Source organism: Coregonus clupeaformis, chromosome 4, assembly GCF_020615455.1.
Source record: "Coregonus clupeaformis isolate EN_2021a chromosome 4, ASM2061545v1, whole genome shotgun sequence".
Taxonomy (NCBI): domain Eukaryota; kingdom Metazoa; phylum Chordata; class Actinopteri; order Salmoniformes; family Salmonidae; genus Coregonus; species Coregonus clupeaformis.
The window spans coordinates 4667519-4689813 of NC_059195.1; the positions used below are offsets into that span (position 1 = coordinate 4667519).

The 22295-nt window shown below is 43.0% G+C and overlaps 1 long non-coding RNA gene across 2 annotated transcripts in view; it reads left to right on the plus strand.

The window, feature by feature from the left end:
- Window positions 1–600: 600 nt before the first annotated feature.
- The window catches only part of LOC121555670, a 41541-nt gene continuing 19846 nt past the window's right edge, over window positions 601–22295 (plus strand). The window contains exons 1-4 of one of the 2 annotated variants that reach the window (XR_005997977.2): window positions 601–1398; window positions 3885–3966; window positions 4182–4362; window positions 5022–5161. This is a non-coding gene — a long non-coding RNA (uncharacterized LOC121555670). Of the gene's footprint in view, window positions 1399–3346; window positions 3967–4181; window positions 4363–5021; window positions 5162–22295 lie in introns of those variants that run through there. The other variant, XR_005997976.2, reaches the window with a different exon arrangement.

The following is a 22295-nucleotide window of genomic DNA, read 5'->3' on the forward strand; positions in this document are numbered from 1 at the left end:
TTTTTAGGCCAAACCATTCGGACGCTTCAGACGTTTTCATGAGAAGACAGATTTTCGGGATGTCTCATGGTCTGACAAACAATGCTCTAGCTCTGCCACCTTTCACCGCAGATGCGGAAGGGGGATATTGGCGCATGCGGTGGATTGAGACGCAGCCCATGCAAAAAAACGGATATATCTAGCTTAAACTGACAGATCTTTATAGGACTTTTTATTATTATGCTAATTCGATTTTCAGGGGCGCGGACATCGACCTTAGGGGGTTTAAACAGATGGATTTTGATGGGGAGTTTTTTATTACGTTAATTTGATTTCCATGGGGGCTGGGACATTGTAGGCTAAGGCTAATTAAACTTCCTATTACACTTTAAAATGGTATTAGCTAAACGATGCTTACTTAGCAATGTCATGTTTTATGGGATAGAGTGAAACGCATTTTGTTGATACCAGTTTCAATCTGTCAGTACCACTGACTAGCTAGCACTTAGCTAGCTAACGTTAGCTATCATATTTTTGTACAATTCATGTGATAGGTAGCTAGCTAACTAATGATTTGCCTAAAAACTTATATTTTTAGGTGAAAATGTTGCTGTCTTTTAATACCAAAATGCATGTCAATATGCTAGTGTCACGGTTCAGTAGCATGTTAGCTAGCACAACAGCTAAGGTAGCTAGCTAGCTAGCAACAATATGAGTTGATTTGACATCAAAGCAAAACTTCACTTTTGCAGATGGATGCCCTTCCCCTACCCGTGGTGTTGGAAGAGGCTGTATTGGGAGGAGGATGCATCAACACCCTGGAAATATGTTTGTGGTGCACTTACTCATAACACTTTTTGAGTGATAAATGAGTGTATCATCATCAAGATTGATAAGATAAGTAAATGCATGTATTAGTCTAAAAAATGTAGCGCATACTGTACATTCATTCTTTGTAACAATTAGATATTTAATTGCTTTAAATTAGTAGCTAGCTCATCTTGATCATGTATTGTTCCTTCTCTCTTTCTAGAAGCAATCAGTTACAAGGCAAAAGTACAGATTGAGGACCGAGAAATGTGTGCACCAGACAGGTCAAGACTTCTTGCATGCATGGCTTTGAGATTAAATGTTGGATTGTTTGGATGACCCAATTGCTGGGTTGCAGGCAGTGGGTCAATAGTTGGGTTGTTTTCTGTAAATACAGCAAGGTTGGGTTGTTGGTGCTGTGTTATTAAGGTTGGGCTATGGATATTTGACTCAGTCAGTAGGTTAATTCTCCTGCCACCAGCGTGTGAAGTCCACCAGAATACTTGCAAGTATTCTAGTTCTACTGCGACCGAGTGACTGAAGAGTGGAAAATGGCTAACATTATTTCGACAGACTAATGGTGTTTTGGCCTACTGAAAACTGAAAACGGTAAGTAACAAACTGTACAAATTATGAATTTGATGGTCATTCAGGAGAAATAGGTTGTCCTATCATAATTAGGTAGCAAAGGGTCAAGGATCTAATTAGTCTGTAGTGGAAATACATAGGAAGAAGAGAGATCATGATACTGAAAGCAGTGGAGCGTCTAGTGTAGAAAGCAAAAAGAGGGTCACGGTAGGAAGCAACATTAATAATGTGTCGGAGTGGAAAGTTGTGATGGTGTTTTCACCCTATCTGACTAACTAATGCCATAGAGAAAGAGTGCAGCCATTTGGTGGATGCCAGATGCAGAAAGAAGTTAGTGGGTATTTATTTGGTTTTGAATTTTATTTTCATGTTAGTACAGAATTGGGCAGATCATGATTTATCGTACATTCCAGCACAGTAGGCGGCGGTATGCCCTTGCTCACTCCCTTGCCTTTGTTGAACCATTTGACCTGGCTTATCAACCCTTCCCTCAAAGTATTTAATTTAGAAATCTTGGTGAAACTATCCCTTAAAATCTCCCCCCTAGCGGTTAAGCCTAGCGGTTAAGAGCATTGGGCCAGTAACTGATAGAATCCTCGAGCCAGCAAGGTGGAATACTCTGCCGTTCTGCCCATGAGCAAGGCAGTTAACCCCCAAAGACAACTGCTCCCCGGGCGCCGAAGACATGAATGTCGAATAAGGCAGCACCTCTCTGATTGAGGGGTTGGGTTAACCTCTTAAATGTAATGGCAAAATGTAGATTTCCGCCTAAATAGACATACTCAAAAGTAACTGCTATTCATGTGTAATTACATGATTCCGACATGCCAAAACTTGCAAAGAGTAACACTTTGGAGACAAAGGCAGAGGTGATAACCACAAATAAACAATGGCCATGAGAGTTTAGTGGCCTCTCCAAAGTTACAAGGATGAAACTTAGAACAGTAAACAGTGAACTAATATGAAACATAGACAATAACTACTTTGGAATTATATAACATTGAAATTACTTGTTACATAGGCCTATGTAAACTAAATCTAAAGCATAAAAAGCAGACAACATATAAAAAATTTTAATACATATAGTAAATTAGCTATATAAAGTCATGAAAATACTTTACTTACAGATCTAAAAGTGGATCCAATCCTTCTAGAAAGCAATCTTCGTTGGCCGAATCGAAATACTCGTTGTCCAAATCGCTCCCCTGATCCGAGTCCGACCAGTATTTTATTCAAAGCTTCTATGTCGGTATACTTATTCATAGCTGCCTTCTTTTTAGCTTCCTCTTCGATATAATTTTTTCCCCACCTTGAGAAGCCATATTTTATGCTAACGCGGTGAAATTAAAGCGATGAAATCTGTTTACAATGTAATGTAGTGTGCTCGGTGCGTCTCATCTCTGAGCCAGGTAGCAATAGTTCGCATAACGTATAAAAGGTTCTAGGCCTTGCTTTGTCCCACCCAGGGGGGATGGTGGTTCAATGCAAATAGTACGGGTAGCCATTTGAAAAGCTGTTCAGGAGTCTTATGGCTTGGGGGTAGAAGCTGTTAAGAAACTTTTTGGTCCTAGACTTGACACTCTGGTACCACTTGCCGTGCGGTAGCAGAAAGAACAGTCTATGACTAGGGTGGCTGGAGTCATTGGCAATATTTAGGGCCTTCCTCTGACATCGTCTGGTATAGAGGTCCTGGATGGCAAGAAGCTTGGCCCCAGTGATGTATTGGCTGTACGCACTACCCTCTGTAGTGCCTTGTGGTCGGAGGCCGAGCAATTGCCATACCAGTTGGTGATGCAACCAGTCAGGATGCTCTCGATGGTGCAGCTGTAGAACTTTGAGGATCTGAGGACCCACTTCAAATATTTTCAGTCTCCTGAGGGGGAATAGGCTTTGCCGTGCCCTCTTCACATTATCATTTGTTGGTGATGTGGACACCAAGGAACTTGAAGCTCTCAACCTGCTCCACTACAGCCCTGTCGATGAGAATGGGGGCGTGTTATCAACCTAAGGATTAATTTCATACCCCTCACGTAGCTATAGCTCAAACACAGACCAAATCGAAGCTTACCTTGTAAGATGGTTGCTGTTTGGTGAAAGAATTGTGTATTATAAACATTATGACTCTCTGGGCTGGTAGTCAATAACGGTAGGTCACAGGCAGACAAATAAGTCCCGGCTTTCGGTCTGTATAGACGTATTACATGTTTATATCCTTCATGCTTCACAACGCTAACCAGAATGTAGGTAGCAGCCATCTTGAAATGAGGTCATCGGCTCAGCCTGCCCTTATACATTCGTATGCCCATATATAAGTCACACCAAAGATTTTAAGCACAGATCAATAGCCAAGGTACTCAGCTTTTGCAGAGAGGGACTAATCTAATAGGGTCCCCAAATATGGGGACTTTACATTTAAGAGGTTAAATGCGGAAGACACATTTTGGTTTAATACATTCAGTTGTGCAACTGATTAGGTACCCCTTTTACCCTCCCTTTTACAACGGAAGAGATTGACCAGGAAAAACTCTTGCTTTTGGACAACTCGACTATAGCCTGAAGATAAAGAAGAACATAAAAGCCTTACATGCAGTGAGTATTCTGTAAACGCCACCTTTTTTATATACGAGCGGAGGTCCTCGGGACACACACATGAATCCATAGGACTGTGGACACACGAAGCAACACACCAAGCTTGAGCAGTAGCTGGTTCTTGCCAGGTACATGTTGAAAGATTTGTTGTGTATTTTGAAAACTGATTGTTAAAAGAAATTTATAATTCATTAAATATTTTGTGCTCACAACAGAGTCAAATGTGAGAGGGCAGCCCAGATGACCAAGTGGCTGAACAACATCTGGCCAGCAAACCAGGTTGCGGAGTACATGAAGGAGACCGCGATCCAGAGGGCTTAGTGGACCATACAGAATGGGGCCAAGACAGTCGAGATAGTCCGAGAGTATCCGCGTCTGCTGGATACTCCAGGCATGGTGGGTACATTTTCTTACAAAAACATTCTGTTTGCTGTGATTAACTAGCCTGGCTGATGCGACCCATGTGACTTACAGCGTAGGGAGAGCTGTGACCACACTGGTCTGGAAAGGAGGCTGTTTGTTAATACAATATTTGCTAATAAATTGTGCGACGGAGTTTGATTGGTTCTCTCAAATGTTTGCTTTTTTATCTCGGGGTTGAGACCTCTCGTTGTTTGAATTTGAAAATCCAACCATTGTAATAGAAGTGGGTGGGGCTCAGGGGCTGTGTGTGGCTGTGGGTGTTTGAGTGAGAAAGACACAGAGGAGAGCCAACCAGTAAAAGCCCTTTTCATTATTGACGCATTGTGCCAACAAAGAGCCATTCGTAGACTCTGAAGTCAGGAGGACTCCAAGAGTTAGGTGTTAGCCAGACTAGTGATTAACTGCAATGGAAAAGTAATTATTTGTCTGGCTACAACATAACACAATTTGAAATCATATGAGGCAGTCTCACAAGCATTAGAAACAGCATTGGATGTGAATAATTGGATCTGAGCAAGTGTGATGTCATTCATGTTTGTTTGTTGTATGTAAATGTTAAGTTGTCTATTGTTTTTGTCAATGCATGTTTTTGTTTTGTTAACAAAAAAAAGTAATTGTCTGCTTTACAACAGATTGCTCAGGACTTCTACATTTTAAACCGAACTGCTCTGGGAAACACACTGATAACTGGATTGCGGTCTTCAAGGACAAAAAAACTTTGCTTCGCCAGCCCAGAGAGAAGCAGGCCCAAGATCTTCTTTTCGAAGTGCAGGTATAGTTTGAAATGACGCTGCTGATGGTGCCTCAATGCTCATTTATTTTTAGCCTGAAACAATGAAGTTATTCACAAAAAAAACATTGCTTTAAGACTTCAGCAAATGGTCCTCCCAACACCAGTCTACAAGGTAGGCAGAAAGACATTCCGACCCAGCTTCAATTAGACCAGAAAGTCCTTCATTGACTTGCAGCCTGTACATTTAAATAGTGGATAGGGAGATTGAGGGCGAAATTAGATGATGTCATTTTGTCAATCTTGAATGAAAGGAACAGCGTTCCAAAATCTGTTACGCATAACGGCACACTCCAAGACATTTCATGCAAATATTCTAAAAACTGTGTAGTGTAGGTTATTCGTAGGTGTTATCGTCAATCAAGGAGTCTGCTTAGACTGGATCGTGTTCAAAGGCCTTTATTCAAACCACGAGGTTCCAGCGTAAGTACGGACACAATATCCGGAGAACCAGACCCCAAATAAATCTTGCTGTATTCTAACTCTCCGTCGTTGCTCCCCCCTTTATATAGCCTTCCAAGAGTTGAATAGCTCCCTCTACTGTTCAATCCCCGTATCTTACCACCCACTTCCTGTTTGTCATATGTGACGTCACGCTAAAACCTTCCCTCTTGATAGCAATAATCAACCTTCCATTTCTTCATGAAAAACCGTTAACAAAGACATAATTTTAATATACTACATATTCCCCCCTTCGAGACAAAACTAAAAAGTCTCGACAACAATAGGATTATGACCAGTACCAATTTATCTTATTGAGTATCTTTAACCTTAAACCAAAAACATTCTTCTCTAGAGTGTAAATACCTTTCTATGAAATAACTGTTTATGAAGTGTAAATACATTACTATGAAATATGAACAACTGTTTGTGAAGTATGAATACATTACTATGACATATGAAGAAATCTCTATGGAGTGTAAGAGCGAAAAACTGTCTGGCAGCCATCTTTTCAGATATCCATCCATCAATCAAGACAGTAAAATTCTCTTACGGTCCCTCTGCCCCAGGCAACCACCTCGGTACTCCAGATAACCTCATAAACCATGTAAATACATTTGAAACTATAATACAATTAACTACACATGTAAGCCCCTGTAAACAAAATCCTATCCAGAAACATCCACTCTCAGGCTGGTCAACCCATAGGACCTGAAAGGGAATCTCTCCCTGCCTAAACGTCCTTTCCCTAAACCCCATCGAAATAAACAAAAGCATCTAAGATCCTCATCTGCATTCAATAACATCAAACATCATTCTACTAAAATCAATACCTAAGAATATGACACAATTATGTATTACACATCAAATATGTCTATATTTCATTGCAGACACTGGAATGTAGTCCACTACACTTCATCTCCTCCGTAGTCTCGACTTCCAATGGACTTGTTAATGATGAAATCGGCCACACCCTCCTTGTTTCATCTCCTCCAGTCATATTGTCCCTTCATATTGTCTTTGTTTGAGTATTCCAATCTCCACATGTTCTCCCAAATGCCTCTGGAAGAAAAAGAAAAAGACCAAACAGTATCTTTTCCAAAAAAACACTTTCAAATTAAACATCACTATCCACTAAGACTATAAAACTGATATATAAATGATGCATGAATCACATAAACCCATTCCCCCTTGATTCATAAATCATACTAAAAATCACACTAATATTGAAAAAAAAATTGTAAAATGATCAAATAATCAAAAAGGATATTTATCCATCAGTAGTCCATCTAGACCCCCTCGTCCATCTTCGTCCAGATCAGGAACAATCAACAATGGCATCTGAGTGTTGTCTCCAGGCATCACAACACCAACCCATCTTAATATCATAGCTTTTGCAAAGGTCAGTAACAAAGTACAAAAGCAAAACATCACACACAGCGCTATCAGAGCTGCGATTAAAATCTGAACCATCACTGCTCCTATTGGGCCTAACTGATCTTGCAACCAAGACTTCGCCGACCATCCAGCTTTCTCAGATCTTCCAAATGCATCCCTGATATTCTTCAAAGCATCTATAACACTTGTGATATTATCGGAACTATCTGGGATCAAAGTATAACAATCATCCCCCGTCAGATTCATAGCCAAACATAAGCCACCTTGTCTTGCCAAAATATAATCAAGAGCCATGTCATGTTTCAACAACGTCAGTCTGTGACTTCTTTGAGCATTTGACAGAAGGTGAAACCCTCTTATTGTTTCATTTGCAAAGCCCTGCAACGTATATGTAATATTATCAATATGATCTGCTAAGAATGTTACACCATACCATGGAAAAAGACCAAGTCCCCACTTCTCTCCCAGACTTATTCTCCAATGGTAGGCTTCAAGATTAGTAAATTTAGCCATGTCTCGTTTAACCCTATTTTCAACAGTAGTTTCAGATTGATCTGGGGTCGGTGCTACTCCTCTTCTTATTGTAAAAACCTCATATGGAAGCTTCAACGTGGACATGTAACAACACCCTTTCCATCCATAGGGTAAAAATATATATGCTTTATCACCACAAACCCACCAAATATCTCTAAAATTCCCAATAGTTGCATTGATAGGGAAAAATTGATCCATCACCATCAAAGTCCTGCCCTTCTTACTACCTGGTGCATAAAAGTTACATTATATTTGTCACCTTTACCCTTTCGTCCGTGTTTACCGAACGTCAACATATACCCATCACAATCTGATATTCCCATGAACATACCATTTACCTCATCTGTATTATTAGAACAAATACAAGTTTTAGCTCTCACTGCTCTCACCTCAAATGCTTCAGGGATCACTGTCACCTGACTTTCTTTACCACCCACCATATTCACATAGGGAAATTCATTTAACCAAGAACACTTATAACTAGGCTTATACAAATGGTGTGACAACGACATGTCTTTATCTGTCAATACTCGTTGATGATACAACAGCCATCTCAACGCATAGGCCTGACACCCACCCGCCAATGGTTGAGCGATCGTCTGTAAAATTGAACCCCACGTCTCTGGTGCTGGAATTCTCAACAGACATGGACCCTCAAGATTCCTCACTGATCTTACAGCATGAGTTAATTGCTGAAACCAAAGATTTCTCCCTGCCCATTGATCTTTAATTTTCAAAACCGCCGAATCAAATCCATATGCTTTCCATTTAGCGTCTCTTTTCCCTACCGAGCGGGATTGATCAGATGTATCTTCTGATGTTAAGTTGAACCCAAAAAACCCATCCTGTTCTTCCATGATATTATCCTGTACTATTTCAGATGAACCTATATTGTTTTCAATGACTACTTGCTGAGTCATTTCAGTTACATCGTTTACTTTTAGAAAAGTTGTTGTTGGTGTCGGTATCATACCTCCTACATTTGTTATTGCCGTCGTACCCCCAAATCCTTCCAAAGTCACCATTAAAGTAGTTGATTTAGTTAATGTCTTTTGTTCTAACATTGGTGCTGACACTATTGGATCCCTTGTAATCGAATGCGCTATATTTATGGCTTTACCAACTGTCAATGTTGAAAGAGTTAAATTGCTTCCCACTGTTGTTCTAACAGACTGACGTGTTGGTGTTATTGTTGTTACTTCATTCCTAGTTTTCGTAACGTTTTGGTCTGACTTTTCTCCTAACTGGTCTAGGCCTATTTTGTCCAACCGAATCACTAGCTTCTCCTTTACCAGAGTTGCCCTTGGTGGCCTCTGCTGCTTCACATCCCACTGAAATATTCCCTGTTGCTTCTGGGACGTATTGGAAATCAATTTCTCCAAATCCTCCTTCCTTTCCATCCCCTGCATAGTCATCTCTGGCATAATCAGAAGTGTCATCATTATCAACGTTAATCCCAACATTGACAATCTCTCCCTCTTCCTGTTCTCCCCTATCTCCATCTTCTCTCTCTACGCGTGGCACCTCTTCTGTAGGCGCTTTAACAAAATGTGACAAATGATACCACGTAGGAGACCCCTTAACCTGGACAGCTGTTCCAGTACTACGAACCACTTCAAATGGTCCGTCACGACGTTCGTTATACCACTTCCTTCTGAATACCTTTACGAATACTTTGTCTCCCGGTTGTACTGTATTCCTTTTATCCTCCTCAGGCGCCTTCTGCACCTCTTCTTGTCTTTGCCTGTCAGAAACATATGTGGACAACTTTTTATGAAAATTGGCCATATATGTAACGTACGCTCTCATTTCATCTTCCAACAGGGCCAAGCTTGGACCCTTTCCGCTTGTTCGCAAACAAGGCGTTGGCATCCTTCTTCCTGTTACCAACTCATGGGGTGTCATACGTAGATCACGTAACTCACTTGAGCGACACACCATTAGTGCTAAAGGAAGCGCCGCTATCCAGTTTAGACCTGTATGTTGACAAATCTTCACAATGCGGTTCTTCAAGACACCGTTCATTCTTTCACACATCCCCTGACTTTGTGGGTGATAAACTGCTCCAAGACGTTGCTTAATTCCCAATTTTTGCAACATCAATTTTACTGATTTATCCACAAATTCTCTTCCATTGTCTGAGGATATTCGATCGGGTAATCCCCACCTGCTTATGACCTCTTTACATAAGAACTTGGCAACCGACTGAGCATCCTTACGCTTGGTTGGACAAGCTTCCGTCCATCGTGAAAATCTATCTACAACCACCAACATGTATCTTTTCCCATCAACTGGTTGTATCATATCAACAAAGTCAATGACCAACTCACGCATAGGACCCCTGGGTGTAGGAATGTAACCTGGATGAACAGGTATCCCTCTTCGAACATTATTTTTAAGACAGATAGTGCATCTTCCTATCAAATAATCAATTTGTTCAAACAAATATGGAGCCCAAAACCATATTCCTTTGTGATCTTTCTGTGAACCTCCCCCCTCGCAACATGAGCTAAGCCATGTGCTTCTTGAATCATCAGACCTAGAAGGTCTAGAGGCGCTACTATCAACCCCTCATGGTTTCTCCACAGACCAGTAGCATCTTTGACCGCTCCTCGGTCTAGCCATAACTGTTGGTCGATCATAGAAGCGGCTTCTTGCATCAAAATTACATCTCGAAGCGTAATTTTGTCTTCCAAGTCCACTACATGAGTGACCAGAAAAACTTTCCCCAATTTATCCGCTCCTGCGACGGCTTTTGCAGCTTCATCAGCAGCTTTGTTCCCTTGTGTCACTCTTGACATATCTGTCTTGTGAGCTGCACACTTAGCTATCGCTATCTCTGTAGGCTTCATCATAGCATGCAACAATTTCATTATTTGTGCATGATGTTGTATCGGAGAACCATCCGATTTCTTGAACCCTCGACCTTTCCATACCGCCCCAAACAAATGACATACACTATGTGCATATGCTGAATCAGTGTATATGGTTACTCGCTTACCTTCCGCTAACAAACATGCTTCTGTTAGCCCCACAAGTTCAGCAAGTTGTGCAGACGCAGGCTGTGGTATTACTTCAGCCTTTTCAACAACAAATCCCGTCCCTCTGCCTCTAACTACTGCATAACCAGCACATAACTTATCTCCTACCCGATAGCAAGACCCATCAGTCCAATACTCCAGGTCTGCCTCACGTAATGGAAAGGCTTGTAAATCTGATCGAAGCCTCGAATATCTCTCTGCTTCTTGGACACAATCATGTGGCTCACCATCCTCGGAAGTTGGTAAACTCTCGGCTGGATTTACTGTATCACATCTCACAAGGGTGACATCCTCCTGCTCTAAGAGTCTATGATAGTCTCTGAGCCTAGGCATAGTCAATGTATACTTCCCATAGTTCAGAAGATTCCTGAGACTATGATGGGTAAGAATTGTCACGGGGTAGCCCATCGTGACCGATGATGCTTTGTCATACATGGAATACACCCCCACCATTGCTCTGTAGCACAGTGGTAACCCTAGTTCTACCTCTGAATAAGCAGTAGAGTAGTAGGAAATAGGCTGAGGATTCGTCCCCATGCCTGTCGGTTGACAAAGAACCGCGCATGCATATCTACCTCCAGTAGAAGTAGACACATATAGCAAAAAGTTCTTTGAATAATCTGGTAGTGCAAGTGCAGGTGCCTCCTGCAACCTCTGTTTGATAGTTTCAAATGCCACATGGCCTTCCTGTGTCCAGGAAAGATTGCTATGGAGTTGACCACTCTCAGTACCCCTCACCATAGCCCTCAATGGGGCCATCAAACTAGTATAATCCTCTACCCAAGCGGAGGAATAACCAGCAATACCCAGAAATGTCATCATTTCTCTGACTGTTCTAGGTTTTGGAGCCTTACGAATAGTTTCCACCTGCTTGTCCGAAATGTTTCTGTGGCCATGAGTTATGTTTTGACCTAAATATACCACTTTCTCCTGACAATATTGCAACTTTTTCTGTGACACCTTGTGTCCCTTTTCTGCCAATACCTGTAGTAATTTAATTGAGTCCCTATGACATGTTTCCTTATTTTGTGAGCAAACCATTATATCATCCACGTACTGAATGACAGTGCTTTGCAATATCTGATCTATCCCTACCAAATCTTCCTTCAATACTTTATTGAAGATATGCGGTGAATGCCGGTACCCCTGGGGCATTCTATTGTACTCATAGAACTGTCCCTTATAGGTGAACCCAAATAAATCCTGACTCTCTACACTAAGTGGAACACTGAAAAATGCTCCACATAAGTCCAGTACTGTAAAATGTGTCGCATCTGGAGGAACTTGAGCTAACAAGGTATGAGGATCTGGCACGTCTGCTGGAAAGTCAATCACTATCTCATTTACTGCTCTCAAGTCATGAGCTACACGATAACTTCCATCTGGTTTTTTTACAGGCCACAAAGGCGTGTTACTCCGAGGGTGTTTTGTTGTCCTTAAAACCCCTACTGTCGAAAGTCCATCAATTTGTGGTTCAATCCCTTTGATTGCTTCCTCTGTCAATGGATATTGATTTTTCCATGGAGGTTTGGCTCCTGGTCGAAGTTCAACCTTCACAGGTTGAGCTGATTTTACAAGTCCAATATCAGTACTATGTTGAGACCACAACCCTTCTGGAACTTGTTGCAACATCTCCTCTTTCATAGGATCTGAATCAATCTTCATATTGCAAATAGATTCATGTGTCATTCCTACAGCCTGTGGCTCTCCTTGTCCTTGAGCCGAAATCATTATTTTAAGAAATCGTTGATCTTCACTTCTCCAGATCGCCAAATTTTCTTTCGTTGGTCTGAAAGTAAGTTTCTCTGCTTCTGTCATCATTTCTCCTATTTGCTTTTGCTCATAGCCTTCTGAAACCAACAAGGTAACATGTGGCACACTCTTCTCAATCTCAAATTCTCTATTCAGATAATCATCGGTGTTTATCTTCATAGCTGCTCCTTGTGGTCCTAAAATAATGCAACTTGAGCTAAGTTGAACATTCTTCGGTTGATGACTCAACCATTCCTCTGATTGTGGTTGAGCAGCCTCCTTGAAATACTTAAGCGTACAATGGAATGGATATTCCGGAAGCTTCGCATCCGGCATATTTGCAACAATAAATCTTTCCCATATCTTAGCCTGCTTCATAAAATCTTCACTGAGATTTCCAATCCAGAATACTGAAGACGAATCCATCTCCGTCATCATCGACAATTGGTAAACCCTTTCCTTTGGCATTTCTATCAGACAGCCGTCTGGTGTACATCTGATTGTACAGTTCAACTTACACAAGGCATCTCTTCCCAATAATGCAACAGGTGTATGTTCTGATACCAGTATGGGTATTTTAATTTTGTGATCTTTATAGCAGAGCTCAATTGGTTCCGTAAGAGGAATCAGCTGTTTTACTCCCTCAAATCCGATTGTCCTAACGAGTTGATTGGACATAGGGAGATGTGTAGCATCTTCAGGTCGAACACAGGTGAACGCAGCTCCGCTATCCGCCATTACTTCCAATGGTCGGTTGTTTATTTTCACCTCAATTGTTGGATCTCTTTCCGATCCTGACGCTACCAGCTGACACCCCCTTTCGGATCATCTAGGCACCTCTAGAATCCTGGCTCCGGACCCCTGTAGGGGTTCACCGGTCCTCCCGATGCTTTTGACTGGCCCCTGTATCTTCCTCTAAAATTCCCTCTGATGTTTCCTCCTGACCAATTGCACTCACGGGAAAAGTGACCAACCTGTCCACAACTATAACACACCTCTGGAGACGGCGGGAGGTATGGAAATCTTCCTCCCCTTTCTACTCCTTCTCGTCCTCTTCCTCTCCAATTCTGTGTTTGTCCAGAAATTGGCTGTGGGTATGAATTAACTGGTGCCGCCATTGGTGGCTGGGTACAATTGCGGTTGGAACTGTTCTGGTGGAAGCTGTGGCAGCGCTTGTTGGTTCGGTGCACACGGACTCTGCATAACCAAAGCTTGTTTCTTATCCTTTTTATTCTCTCCCAGTTGTATTAGATTAAGTTTCCGGAGAGTTTCTTCGTCCTGCTCTTTCTGGTTGAGTTCCTTCTTCCTGTACAGATCCACTTGATGCGCTATGTGATCTGTATAGACCCCTTTTGTCATGCTTCCAAGTCCAACCACTTCTGCCAGTTTGTTTCTTACTGGGGAGGACAGTCCCATTTGCAGTTTAGCTCTCAAAATTGACTGCTCAATTTGACTCACATCTGGATCATTTCCAGTAATATTTCTCCACACTTGATGAACTCTTGACACATAAGCTCTCGGATTTTCTTGGTGTCCTAGTGGATCAATCAGAATATTATCAGGATGCACATTCGTTGGAAATGTATCTTTCAATGCTCTCCACAGACGATTCCTACTTGCAGCCAACAATTCAGGATCGCTTCACTGCCGGCCCCAACATATCTCATGAGTCCAGCCCTCTGGAAGACTTCTTCCATATCTGGAATCCCAATGAGATTAGCCAACAGTCTCTTAACGTCTCCTATGGCAGACTGTGTTCCCACCGTAATTTCCTCCAATTTCGAAATCCAAGGATAGGCCCCATTCTGAAGAATAGGCAGCTTCTCAAGTATGTTCGACATATCGGTATTTTGCAACGGCTTATATTCAAAGTTTTGACCTCGAATGATAACTGGTACCATTTTGCTCGGGGTATCTTTCCTTGACCTTAATGCATATTTTGTCTCATCTTTTTCAGATTATCTTCTCAGCTGTCTCTCCTTCCGTATGGTCAGCGTCTGAAGTTCTTCCTGTAACTCTCTTACTTCTCCTGCAGTCCTTGCACTCTTCAGTTCTGATAAGCATTGGTCTATATCTCCGTCTATTTCTTCTGCAACAGTCTTTGCCGGAGAAACTCCTTTCGAATACGCAGCACCTTCAGTCTTCTCTTTATCGCTGTCTTCATCTTTGCTTCCCTCAGCACTCGAATATATTGTATCCTTCTTCTTCGAATCTTCCTCAGCACTGTAATATCTTGTATCCTTCTTCTTCAAACCTTCCTCAGCACTGTAATATCTTGTATCCTTCTTCTTCAAACCTTCCTTACCCCTTCTCTCCGTTCTGGCCAACCTCCGTTTGATGACCGGATCATATCCACCCATGATCCCTTCTAAATCACTCTGATCATCATTGTCCTTCTCCAATTCCATCCTACTTAACCTCATACCACCCTTAGTTTTCAGACTTCTCGTTTTCTTTCCACCTTTGGTGCTTGGATGCATTTTTACGGTCGTTTCTGCTTGTCCTCTCTCTATAATTTGTTCATCTTCATCTCTGATGTAATAATCCCCCTGTTGGAGGATTACTGGAAGCTGAGGATAAGCATCCCTAAGCTCAACTTCCTTCTCATACGGTGGGGGTCTTCTCGCTGAATCCGTATGTGAGAAAGGTATACCGACCTCTACCCTCAGTTTCTCTGTCGACGTCTCTTCCTTTAGCTTTTTCTCCATACCTTTGCTTCCCTTGTCTTTGGTATCTTTCATCAGTTTTTTGTCCTTCCTCTTCAAACAATTTAAGAACACCCAGCTCCCTCTGTCTCTTCTCTTTACGTCGTTCCTTTTGTTTTCCCTTCTTCTGATCTGCCTTGTAAATTGACAGAAGTACTTTCATGATGTTGATAACATCCGGATTAAGAGTCCCTTCCTCTGGCCAGGGTTGTTCAATGTCAGGCCAACGTTTGTTCCATTTGCCGGATAATCTCGCAATACCCTTAACTAAAGGATTACTATGTTCGACTATATTAACCGGTGTAATAACTTTCATAGCCTTGCTATCCTTTCTCCCCATTGTAAGTCCTCTTTTATCTTTCTTTATTGTGAACTATTTATTTTAGCCTATATAGCCTATGGCTTCCCCCTTTAATTATTAATATAACCTAAACAACCCGAGAGAAAAAAAAAAAAAAATTAAAATATGAATAATAAAAAATTAAAAAATCTGAATATTAAAAATTAAAAAATATGAATATTAAAAAAAAAAAAAAAATTAAATTTTTTTTCTCTCCAAAAATCTGAATTTAAAATTTTTCAAAATAATATGAATATTAATTTTTTTTGAAAAATATGAATAATTAAACAAATTAAAATATGAATATTAAAATTTTAATTAAAAATAAACCCCCCTAAAAAAATCCATTAAATTATTCAATTAAAATTTTAATTAACAACTATGAATAATTATGAATAATTAAGACCAATTTTTATTTCTACACCTATTTTACCAATTTAGGACCCACTTACCTTAACCCCTCCGGAAAGTGAATACCAGTAGTCAACTTCCACCGCAATCCAAACAACATGGAATTCTAATCTACAACACCATCACCCCAATAAATTCCATTGTTTAATATGCACCCAAGTATTTTACTATCACAGAATAAAACAATATGCACCCAAGTATTTTAATATCACAGAATAAAAAGACTTCCAATCTACAACAATACCACACCAATATAAACCATTGTTTAATATGAAGCCAAATATTTCAATATCACAGAATAATGTAAAATCACACGCATGCGCACATCCAATCAAAACCACATTTTCACCTCCACGAAACGGATACCAGTCCAGCTGTACCTTTCGTTCCCCTCCTAGTCAAACAACATTTAACAGCGCTCACAAAACATACAACCTGACTTACAGACAGTGACAAGTTTAAGAGACTTTAATCCATCGCAATGGAATCTCTAAGGATATCCGTTAGCATGTAGCATGCAACACAATTAGCATTAGCAGTTAGCATTAGCTTGAGGTACACTGTGACACAAAACCCAGTTAGCCTTAAGCATTAGCATTAGCATTTAGCATTAGCATTTAGCATTTAGCCACGATGTACCACGTGGCCCGAACCATACAATCAAGCCTTAGCCACGAGGCACCACGTGGCCTGAAACAATCCAGCATTAACACCAACCTCCAGCTAACTGCAGCCTACTAGCTATACAAATGAACACCCCCGCACCGTGGCCAAATCATCATCATCGCCATTATCTCCGTCTAACTTTTTTGTTGCCTTGAAAGATGAATCTCATATCAAGCGGTTATCCCCAACATATCTCCCGTCGGCTATAGAAGAAGTATAACATAAATACAACCATTCACTTCATAATTCCCGCTTAAGGAATCAACCTGACCCAGTCTAACTAAGTTCGGATTTGTAGCCCATTCCTAAAGAATCGCCTCGATCAAGAGGTCTTGTCCGTATTCACGGTGCCCTAACTATGCAGACGCCTTCCAACCTTTATTCTCTATCAATCCATTGTCCTAAACATGCTATTATTCCCCTGCTACCCATAAACCAAATTTAGAATATTTATTATCAGACTCCTAATCGACAACAACACCCCACATCAACCATGACCCAAGTACTTTTAACTGTACACCGTCAAAGCCCTCTCATGAATCAGCGGGATAACCAATGGCCAAATTTCTTTGTGAGTAATCTCTCACCTTTAGAGCCGGCTTGGCCAGTAGTCAACTCGCGAATCCAGGAAAGGGACCAACAACGATGCAATCAATATCTCAGCGGAGCCTCCATTTGTAGTGTAGGTTATTCGTAGGTGTTATCGTCAATCAAGGAGTCTGCTTAGACTGGATCGTGTTCAAAGGCCTTTATTCAAACCACGAGGTTCCAGCGTAAGTACGGACACAATATCCGGAGAACCAGACCCCAAATAAATCTTGCTGTATTCTAACTCTCCGTCGTTGCTCCCCCCTTTATATAGCCTTCCAAGAGTTGAAAAGCTCCCTCTACTGTTCAATCCCCGTATCTTACCACCCACTTCCTGTTTGTCATATGTGACGTCACGCTAAAACCTTCCCTCTTGATAGCAATAATCAACCTTCCATTTCTTCATGAAAAACCGTTAACAAAGACATAATTTTAATATACTACAACTGCATAAAACAATTTGTATTTTCCCACCAGAGATGTTTCCAGCAAACTGAATTGTTGCGGATAAAAGGCTGTGCGTGATGACGAAGTGCACATAAAAATAACTTTTGACGTTAAATTCACATGTACCGAATAAAGAAAGACAAGTTAAATGGGTTTCCATTGCATTTTCAACTCTACTCATGGTTTTGTCACAAAACTGTTACGTTATATAGCAAATGTGCCCACTCTGGTCTTGGCACATGCGCTCTAGCCAACATCTCGAACACACAGTGGGGGTAGGCTATCTACATTATGAGATTATTATGGTTTTTATTTGTCAAACGGCAGCCAAGCATCAATCATCATGTCACCATAATAAAACCCTCAATATTTATCGGAAAGGAGCATCAAGCTCATCACCTTGCACATTCACCATCCTGTGAAGTTCATCTTAATTTATTTAATCTGTATCCTAATAAACAGCATGCTTTCCCGAGTCGTAGTGGGAGCACCACACAACATATCATCGTGTGACTCCAAGTTTACTTCGATATGATGGTTATTATATAAATATTTGTGCACAAAGGATTTATAAAATTGTACCGGCATTTCAGGTTTCTGTAACGTGTACGCTGGGAGTCGGGAAGCAAGTACAGGGAGTGAATGTAATAATAAATAATACATGGAACAAAACAAGAAACATGAGTAGCGTGCAAACATGAAACACAGGAACAGAATCAATAACGCCTAAGAAAGGAACCAAAGCGAGTGACATATATAGGGGAGGTAATCAGGAAGGTGACTTGAGTCCAGGTGTGCCTGAAGATTCGCCTCCCGAGTGGCGCAGTGGTCTAAGGCTGCCCCATGGTCTCTAGTAGCTGTGCCACTAGAGATCCTGGTTCAAATCCAGGCTCTGTCGTAGCCGGCCGCGACTGGGAGACCCATGGGGCGGCGCACAATTGGCCCAGCGTCGTCCAGAGTAGGGGAGGGAATGGCCGGCAGGGATGTAGCTCAGTTGGTAGAGCATGGCGTTTGCAACACCAGGGTTGTGGGTTTGATTCCCACGGGGGGCCAGTATGAAAAATACAAGATGTATGCACTCACTAACTGTAAGTCGCTCTGGATAAGAGCGTCTGCTAAATGACTAAAATGTAAATGTAAATGATGACATGCAGGTGCGCGTAATGATGAATCCCAGGACCGGTGACCTCGAAAGCCGGAGAGGGAGTATACGTGACTTTTTTAATGCGTCAGGTAATTCATCTGCATGAAATGGTTGGATGGAAATGTGGTTAGTGTTGTGTAAATGTACCTATGAGCCCCAGTCCCAAATGAATGGAAGATGTAGGCATCAAACAGGGATTGGGTGTTGATTGATGTAAATTACTATAAAATATACAAAATAAATTGTGTTTGTGATGGCATTGTCAAGTCCTCATATTCTAAATTCAAATGATATCTCTAACAGGTTGGGACCAACATGGTTGAGTACCTGAACCTGGTGGAGGTGACTCTACCCATTTGTGTTGGCTCTTGGGGACTCCTCACAGGTGTTAACAGTCATTGGTGGACCGGAATTGGAACAAGGTACACTGGTTGGGGCACTGGATGTGTGCTTCAAGTCCTATTATGTGTTTGATATCAATTTTTCCACTGTGCCCCAGCATGGGAATTCCTACAGACCACGGTGTATCAGCTGCCAGGAACAGAATCCCCCTCAGTAAGATTGTTGCGAGAATGTAATTTTTCCACTGAACAATAGTGGATAAGTATCTGCTCTTGTATGTAACGTGAGAAGTGAGGAGGAAGCACACAGTTCAGTACAGTCCTGTATGTGGCTCATTTGCCTTTAGTTCAACTACTGAAGCACGTTCTGGTATGCTTTCATTCTATCACAACAATTTATTTTAAATACAAATATTACATTTTGGGGATTGTAAAAAGTGCTTTATGCGTGCTTTGTTTTTCTCCGATTGCAATGGTGTAATAATATAAATAAATTCTAATGATCAATCCGATCTTATGAAATCTTATCTTGTGAAATAATACATATTTAGACAATAGGGCTTTGTTTCAATGTGATATAAAAAAAATATATATATATTGTACATTCTCTGACGTGATGTATGTTCTGAAATGCAGGCAATAGCAATTAATTACTTGAAATACAACATTGTATCTTGATTGTGTGTGTAGGAAATGGTAGAGAAGGCAAAAATATGCAAGCAGAATTTAAATTAGGATGACGCTGAAAATAACCCAAGGATTACATTAATTACCCAGCTGCTGGGTCAATCCCCCAACCCATTGTCCTGGGTTTATGTCACAACCCAACACACTGAGTTGTTTTAATACAGCAATATAGTGTAATTTACCAAGCAGTTGGGTCAAGCGCTCAAATCAAGGCGCTGGGTTAGAAGCACAACCCAAACCCGCTGGGTTGAATTAACCCAATGCTGTGTTTGTCCAATATTGACCCACTGCTGGGTTGTTACCCAAATTGGGTTATTTTTAACCCAGCATTTTTTACAGTAACAATAATTCATTTCGGAAAAATAATATGAATTGCCATATTAGGCATAACTCAATTTCTGCCTTTTAAGATATCAAAATAAAAATTAGAAATTGTTTTCAGTAATTGTTTTCAGTATCCTCATTTTGTTTTGTTTTCTGATTGTTTCCGTGCAAGCATTCAACAAGCTTTGAATGAAGGACTTCCACAGCGCTGCCATCTCCAAAGCTCACTCAAAAAGGCAATAGTTCTGAACTGGGTTTGATTTCGTTTTAGTTGTTTTAATTATATACAATTGTTAATTGTCACGTTAGTTTAAGGACGGGTCAGACCAAGGCGCAGCGTGAATTGCGTACATGTTTATGACAACGATAAACACACTACAAAACAAACCAAACGAAACGTGAAGTCCTAAGGCTAAACACAAAACAAGCCTCCACACGGAACAAGATCCCACAACTAACTAGTGCCAATAGGCTGCCTAAGTATGATCCCCAATCAGAGACAACGAGCGACACCTGTCTCTGATTGGGAATCACACCCGGCCAAACATAGATATACAACACCTAGACATCAACATAGAAAACACAACATAGAATATTCCCACCCTGACTCAACATATAAGAGTCCCCTGAGTCAGGGCGTGACAGTACCCCCCCCCAAAGGTGCGGACTCCGACCGCACAACCTTTACACAACAGGGTAGGGGCCGGGTGCGCATTCTGCCTCGGAGGCCGATCCAGCTCCGGGCGTGATGACCACATACTCTCCGCCTCCCTATTGCGCCCCAGGTCTGGTCTGGACCTCAGCGCGCTGCTTCCCCTCTCCTTCCTCCCACGATACTCCCAGCCCTGTCTGGACCCTGGTGTGGGAGACCCCGAAACTGGAGAGGGGCTGACGTCTGGGTCTGGACTGGAGCCGCTGACCGGAGCTGGACCGGGCACCAGTGGAGCGGACTCATCAGGCTCCGGACTGGAGCCACTGACCGGAGCTGGACTGAGCACCGGTGGAGCGGACTGCTCAGGCTCCAGACTGGAGCCGCTGACCGGAGCTGGACTAGACCCCGGTGGAGCGGACTACTCTGGCTCCGGAGTGGAGCAGCTGACCGGAGCTGGATCAGGCACCGGTGGAGCGGACTGCTCTGGCTCCGGAGTGGAGCCGCTGACCGGAGCTGGACTGGACCCTGGTGGAGCGGACTGCTCTGGCTCCGGAGTGGAGCAGCTGACCGGAGCTGGATCAGGCACCGGTGGAACGGGCACGGGCTGTGCCGGACTGGACACACGCACCACTGGGCTGGTGCGAGGAGCAGGCACGGGCCGGACCGGACTAGGAACACGCACCACTGGCTTGGTGCGAGGAGCAGGTACGGGCCGGGCCGGACTGGCGACACGCACCACTGGCTTTGTGCGAGGAGCAGGAACAGGCCGGGCCGGACTGGGAACACGCACAACTGGCTTGGTGCGAGGAGCAGGAACAGGCCGGACCGGACTGGCGACACGCACCACTGGCTTGGTGCGAGGAACAGGCCGGGCCGGACTGGGAACACGCACCACTGGCTTGGTGCGGGGAGCTGGTACGGGTCGTACCGGGCTTGCGACACGCACCACTGGCTTGGTGCGAGGAGCAGGAACAGGCCGGGCCGGACTGGCGGCACGCACCACTGCCTTGGTGCGAGGAGCAGGAACAGGCCGGGCCGGACTGGGAACACGCACCACTGACTTGGTGCGGGGAGCTGGTACGGGTCGTACCGGGCTTGCGACACGCACCACTGGCTTGGTGCGAAGAGCAGGAACAGGCCGGGCCGGACTGGGAACACGCACCACTGGCTTGGTGCGAGGAGCAGGAACAGGCCGGGCCGGACTGGGAACACGCACCACTGGCTTGGTGCGAGGAGCAGGAACGGGCCGGGCCGGATTGGGGACACACACCACTGGTCTGGTGCGGGGAGCAGGCATGGGCCATACCGGACTGGGAACACGCACCTCTGGCTTGGTGCGAGGAGCAGGAACGGGCCGCACCGGGCTAGCGACACGCACCACTGGCTTGGTGCGAGAGTCAGGCACGAGGTGTACCGGACTGGGAACTGACGTCAGAGATCTCCGACTGTACCAGTCTTTCACTCTCTGCACCCAGTCCTCCTCCCGTGAGGACTCCACCCTGAGCCCCCACGAGTGCAGTGGTCGGGGCTCTTCTCCATCGCTCCCCCGACCACCCCTTTAGCCCCCCAAAAAATGTTTCTTGGGGCTGTCTCTCGGGCTTCTTCCTCGGCCGGCGCCTTCTGCGTTGCCGTTGCTCCTCTCTAT